At 31.8% G+C, this 6,900-nt stretch overlaps 1 pseudogene; it reads left to right on the top strand.

Annotated features, from left to right (window-relative positions):
- The first annotated feature begins 4,818 nt into the window (after nt 1-4,818).
- On the top strand, nt 4,819-6,517 carry LOC106407380 (annotated as a pseudogene).
- The last annotated feature ends 383 nt before the right edge of the window (nt 6,518-6,900 follow it).

The following is a 6,900-nucleotide window of genomic DNA, read 5'->3' as shown; positions in this document are numbered from 1 at the left end:
AATTTGATTGGCCGAAGATTTTTAATTTTATTTATTATAATTATATCTAAAAGGAAATGATAATTCAATTACCACTTTACAAATAATCTACATAATATTAGAAATAATTATTTATGGTAACTAATTGTTGAAACTACGAAAGAGTAATAACGCGATCAATATTTTTATATATTTATAAATTACATAAAATACTACAAAAATATTTATTTGAATTGATATAATGATTTTATATTCGTATAAAAATAATTATATTTGTATATAAAGTATCATATTAACTTCTAATGTCTAATAATTCAGTGCATGCTTTATAAATCATTTATAAAATTATAAATACATTTATAAAATTATTTATATTGGCTTATCAGATGTTTTAAATTATTATAAGAGGTTTTAAGTCATTTATAGAAGCTTATACATTAATTTATAAAATGTATTTTGAAAATTTATCCTCCTATTACAATATTTTGAATTTTTTCATTTTTAATGGTAAAATTCCTCAACTATGTTTACTTAGTGTAGAAACCCATAAACTAAAGATTTACTGGTAGTAATGGTAATTATGACCTGTTAGAGTTTAATTCATTAAATAAAGTTAGTTTAGGGTTTTTTTATTAAATACTTAGTTTGAGGGTTTTTAGCCAAAACAAACTTAGTCGAGGGGTTTAAACGTTAAATTTTTTATTCTTTCCTTATTATCTATTATTTAAATCCTTATATTGAGATTTGTTTTATCAAAAACCAATTGCAATCAACTGACGAGATATCTTCTTTCCTTATATCATGCATTTAATATTTAAATATATATATATATATATAGCAAGATTTGAGTTACCAAAATTATGTATATATTCTAACCAGAATATCTTTAAAAATTTATTAGAGGATATTCTATTTCATAGCTGAATTAAATTTATTAGAGGATATTCTATCGCATAGATTCTTTTGAAAGCTAGGTCATTTAGAAACTTAAACTAATTTGCTATATAAATATCACGCCACCCCCATTAGTTTCATGCATTTATCTTTTATGTTTTTGATCGTTCTAGTTTAAATTCTACTTTTGTGATCTTGCGCAGGTGTATAATAATCAATTAGTAACTCATAGGCGGGAACACCATTACTGGTAATTTTATGAGGGATTCTTCTTCTCCATTAATTTTTGTTCTCTTCCTCTCCATGTTGTATCTCTATCTATATTTTTGCATCAGTAGTGATTCAACTAACAAAAAGAGACGACTCTGTTTATCCTGGAACTGATCATCCCTTTCGAAAAAGGTAATTCTTTTTTTATATAAATTTAAATCACTTAGCAAGAATATAATATAAGACTGTGGAAGCACCGTAGCCTACTGGTTAAGGTTTAAAGGCTTCTACACCCAGGTCTGGGGTTCGAATCCCAAACTATGCAATTTATTGCAGATTACAGGAAATCCTGGTTTCAAGTCCGGAGATAGCGGTTTATTAAACAATTATGCAGACTACATAGGAAAGGCTTGCAAGGGATCTTCAATATGGGGCAAGTAAATCTTGCCAGGCGTGGATCTTCATAGGACAGCTCAGGTGATGCAGTTAGGTGTAGATCTTCACAAGGCAGGTAGTATTGTCGATTGTCGAATCGTCTATGTAATCTTTCTCATATCATAATTGTCAGATCATAATAAACCAGCGTTAAAAAAAAAGAAAAGAATATAATATAAGATGTGTATGCTAATCCAGTGCAATTTATTTATTGTGTGTGATCCTCTTCAAGTACGTCTGAGAGCCAAAACTAATCTCAAAGCTTTTTAAAAACTTTGAAACTCATTGACGTTGTCCTATCAATTATATAATTTGTTATCTTTTGGGGATTGTTTACATCTTTAAATATTTTTGTTAGAATTACCTCTTTTCTGACTCAAGGCTTAGAGAAGGAAACCGTAAATCATCTAAGATGTTACAATGAAACCAATGATAATAAATCTCAGGTAACTCAAATCTCTCTTTTATATTTCATGGCTGATTTTTTTATTGGGGTTATGCGTGAAATATTTGTTTTTTCTCATTATATTTTCCTGATGTTTTAAGATTAGTGTTAAATGTGATCGTTTGAAGCATAATGCATTCTCAGAACACACCTCCATGATAAACACTTCTATGTAAATTGTGTCAATTATGTTAGTGATTTTGCATCTGAGTATTGTGACTGATGTTCCAAGAGAGAAAGCGTATCATCTCAAACCGAGATTGTTGGGAAAGGTAATTGGTTTATAGATGTAATTGGATAATTGACATCTAAAGGATACATTTTATTAGATTGTACCAAACAGTCATTTTAAACCTTTTGAACTCTAACTTTTTGAACTAACAGAATAATCATGCTTAACCTATAAACAGTTCAAAGAGTTATGTATCTAAAGGATACACTTTATCAGATATAAATGATATGTTTTATTAGATAGTACCAAGCAGTCCTTTTAAACCCAACCATGGCATGTTCTGAGTTGTACACATTGTATTGACCTTTTTTTTCCCTTGCGGTGTGTATTCAGATAGCAGTAGTGAAGTGCATATATGAAGTAATATCAACCAAATTTAAGAAAATTCTTTTAAAAGCAGAGATAATCACATGGGCCTCTCTTGAACATGACAAACAACCAGCAGTTTTGCAAGACCTGAATTTCTTAAACAGGTTTTCTATTTTCTATTTTCTTATTATTTAGTTTTACCTGATGAGAAGTTTGAATAACAGACTCTTTACATTTTAAAATTTATATTATTTGTTTGTGTAATGGTGCAGAGGTTTCAATGAGACCGACTTATCCTTCTTCCAATAAAGTAAAGGACTATGACAAGCTTGAAGCTGAAGTGAAGAAGAATAGAAGGATGATAAGCTTGAAGGAGAAGCTGCTTTGAACAAGTTCTTCCGTGAGATATATTTGAATTCTGATGAGGATATAAGGAGTGCTAAAGCAAATCATTTGTGAGTATCTATCTATCTATATTCCTATTTAATCTTTCTTCTCTCATGGAGATTACAATGTCTTTGGCATTTTGATCGACTCTTTTGCAGTTTTGCACAATCAACAGGTGGAATCTATTGGGACAGTGTTTTCAATAGACTGGAAAGATGTTGGTGCTAAGAAAATCGAGAGCACTCTTCATGATTATATGGCGCTCAAGACATGAGAAATATGATATTATATGATGTGTGGGTTTTACCTTAATCTAGACAGAACTCGAAGCTTTGGTCTTAAGGTCTGGTTTCTCTAATTTATGGACTCATATTGTTTATACGAAACACTGATATTTTTAATATAAACGTTCTAATGTATTTTTTGTTCATATGAACATAGTATAAATATTAATATGTAACATCGAATCTTTCATATTAACCACATACATGTAACATAAGTATGATATAGTTGTAAATATGTAATTATCAATTTAATATTAATGTTAATACCCGCAATTTAATATTAATGTTAATACCCGCACATGCGTGCGGGCGGTCCACATAGTAATACATATTTGATAACAATTTTTCAAGCCTTCTCTTTTTTGTTTAGTTTTATACTATTAAAAGAAATTAAACAATCACATTAAGCATACAATTACAAAATTAGATTTTTTTCTTATATGTTATATTTCAAAATTTTAAAAACGACTATAAATTACTAAAAATGGTAAAAGTTTCATATTGAAAATTTTGTGATCAATGGTTTACTTTTTTTGTTCAAGAAAGATACAAATAATGATCATATATTGTAGGGTTTGGCGTTCGGATACACGTTCGGGTTCGTATCGGGTATTTCAGTATAAAAGTATGAAGCCCATTCGGATATTTCTACATTCCGAGTCAGGTTCGGTATTTTATGTTCGGGTTTGGATATTTTGGGTCGGGTTTGGATATTTAAATTTGAAGAAAAAATAAATAAAGGATTCATTGTTTAAGTTTTTTTCTTGTATTTAAAATATATTTTAACTGGTTTTCTAATTTTTTTTTAAATTAAATTGTTAATAGGTTTGGAGATTAAACTTTAAAAATAAAAACACTAATTTAGTTGTTGTTTTGAAATTTTAGAAGCAAATTTTATTAATGCAAGAAACAAGAGCTTGATATATATTTTAAGTGAGTAGCAAATAATTATGTCCATACTTATATGTATATTATATAATTTTGAGAAATAAACATAATTAATATAAATATTTTGAATAAAATGAGAGAAGTAAACTAGAAAAATAGGGTTAAGTATACTTATGTTTGGTTATCTTCGGATATCCATTCGGGATCGGATATTACCCGTTTGGATTCGGATATTACCCGAACTTGTGAAATAAGTTATTTGTTTTGTTGTTCTAGAATTAGATGATATTTAGACCGAGCTGGTGAATATATACTAGACAAACATTTATATTTCAAGTCTGCATTTATATCAAAACTATACTAAAAGCACAATATAAAGCCCTATGAAGCCCTCCCCGTCGGATAGAAAAAACGACCAATAGTAATGCAGCAAACAGCCACGTCATCGTCGAGTTAACTTTGTTTGGGCTTTTGGTTTGGGCTGCGATGTTTCCGGCCTGTATGGTATGAATGTTTTTGAGCCCACATTCTGGAGATGAAAGACCGACGTGTTACGCGACCTGTCCTCTTTGTCTTTGTAGTAACCCTAATTTTGTTCTTCACCCTCCTTTCGTCTTCCTGATCTTCCATCTCTCTCTTCTCTAAATCCGTTTTCTTGAGTAACTTCACCACTAACTCCTGTAATCAAACCTTGGTTTAACACATTCAATGGATTCCTTTCGCCTTCCTCTTTATTTTTCTATTTATAGATCTGATTTCTTAGCGTCCAGTTTGATCATATTCGCGTCCCAGAAACTGACCGATGTCAGCTTACTTTTGGTAGCTTTGTTCAAGAGTTTAGTTCATCAGTGAATTCAGAATCTGCTTTCCACTCTTTAGAAGAACTTAGAGAAACTGATCGTAGGTAAGTTGGTGTTATTATTTGTTTTTGTACATTTTGAATAAAGTTTAAGATCACCTTGCATCTTTCCTTAAGTAACTTGGTGATATTGTTTGCAGTTCGCCAGTTTCTTCTCCAGAGACTTTAACAGATGGTCCGGGGGATAAGCCTATTGATATTCTTGATGATCATGTCAGAGTTTCTGAATCTAACTCACGTGTATCAGTGGCATCTGAGCAACAGTTACCCGAAGAGAAGGAAGCTCACAGATCTGACAATTTGGATGAGTACTCAGAAATTCAATTGTTCAATAGGAACGGTCCACATTATACTCCTTTAGAGTTTGAAGAGCAGCAAGATCCTCCTGAGTTGCAAAAAGCTCCTGTAAGGTTTCCTGCAATTTGTACCTTTAGAAAATCCAAGGCATTAAGTTGTCTTCAGGCTTTTCTTTGAGCAGTTGGGCCCTACATGTGTCATGATTATCTTTCATTTCATTAGGCAAGAAAAACTAACGTATCATTTTGCTAATGGAGCAGGTGTTAAGTACTCAAATGGTGAACAATGGCCCTTCATCTACGATTCCCATGCTGCAGCAACAACAACAACAGCAGGCGTCAATGCAACAGATGTACCCGCAGGTTCAAGTTGCACATTTTCCCAATCTGATGCCTTATCGTCAGTTTGTCTCCTATGTTCCCCAGATGCCCATGCCAGGCTACTCAGGTAACCCAGCAACGTATGCACACCCTTCAAATGGAAATAGCTATGTTCTGATGCCTGGAGGTGGTTCTCATCCTGGTTCAAATGGTGTCAAGTATGGCATCCAGCAATTCAAGCCAGTCCCAACAGGTGGTCCTACTGGTTTTGGGACTTACAACAACAACCCTAATGCGTATCAGATTAATACTCCCAATGTAGTTGGAAACGCCATGGGTCTTGAAGATCCATCTCGCATGAAATACAAAGATGGAAATATCTACGTTCAAAACCCTCAGGTAATATTAACAAAGATGGAACTTTCTCTTACCCCAACCACAGTTTTTTTTACCTTCCGTATTTCTGAGTTGTGTTTCTTTATATGACGCAGCAGGCTGAGACTTCTGATATTTGGATGCAGAATCCAAGAGATCTTTCAAGCCTTCAGTCTCCTCCATATTACAACGTAGCTGGTCAAACGCCTCATGGTGCTTATTTACCATCCCATACATCACATCCATCCTTCAACGCCGCTGCACAATCTCCTCAAATGCAGTTCCAGGGTCTCTTCCATCCCCCACAACCTGGTGCAATGGCGAATCCACACCACATGGGACCTGGGCTTGGTGGTAATGTTGGGGTTGTATGTACAACTTTCAACTTGGTGCTTATCAGCAATCACAACTTGGTCATCCAAATTGGGGAGCAAACTTCTGAATAAAGTTCTAACCTCTCTATCTAATGGATCATAATATAGCCGAAAGCAAATGTATTGATTTTCTTTGTGAAACGGCCAAACTCTATTTTATTATCTTCTTTAGTTAATGAATGCATAAAATGCTTTGCCCTAATGAATGGATCATAAAAAATTTTGATTTTTTTAACATGTCTTAAAGAATGTACAACTTTCAAATAGCCATATTTATAAAAAAAAAACAGTATAAAACAATCTAGAAAAGGAAAATACTATCTTAAATTAGTTGGTATCTATGCTAAAATATTTGAAGAAATAACATAAAAATATTTTTCAATATATCATAAATTATGCCATACCAACAAAATTGAATATAGCAAAAGAAAATAATAGTTATCAATATAATTAGCCTGCTAAAAATTGAAACAGAAAAAAGAAGATACATGGAGAAAATATTTAAAATAACACAATAAAAACATTAAATTATTTTTAAAAAAATGAAATACAAAATCTATCAATATAATGATGTTTTTAAAAATCATAATGAAATATTTCAACTATAATCAT

This window comes from Brassica napus, chromosome C3 (genome assembly GCF_020379485.1).
Source record: "Brassica napus cultivar Da-Ae chromosome C3, Da-Ae, whole genome shotgun sequence".
In the NCBI taxonomy this organism is placed as follows: Eukaryota; Viridiplantae; Streptophyta; class Magnoliopsida; order Brassicales; family Brassicaceae; genus Brassica; species Brassica napus.
Note: the sequence above shows the minus strand (reverse complement) of the source record. Positions and strands in the feature narration are given on the sequence as shown.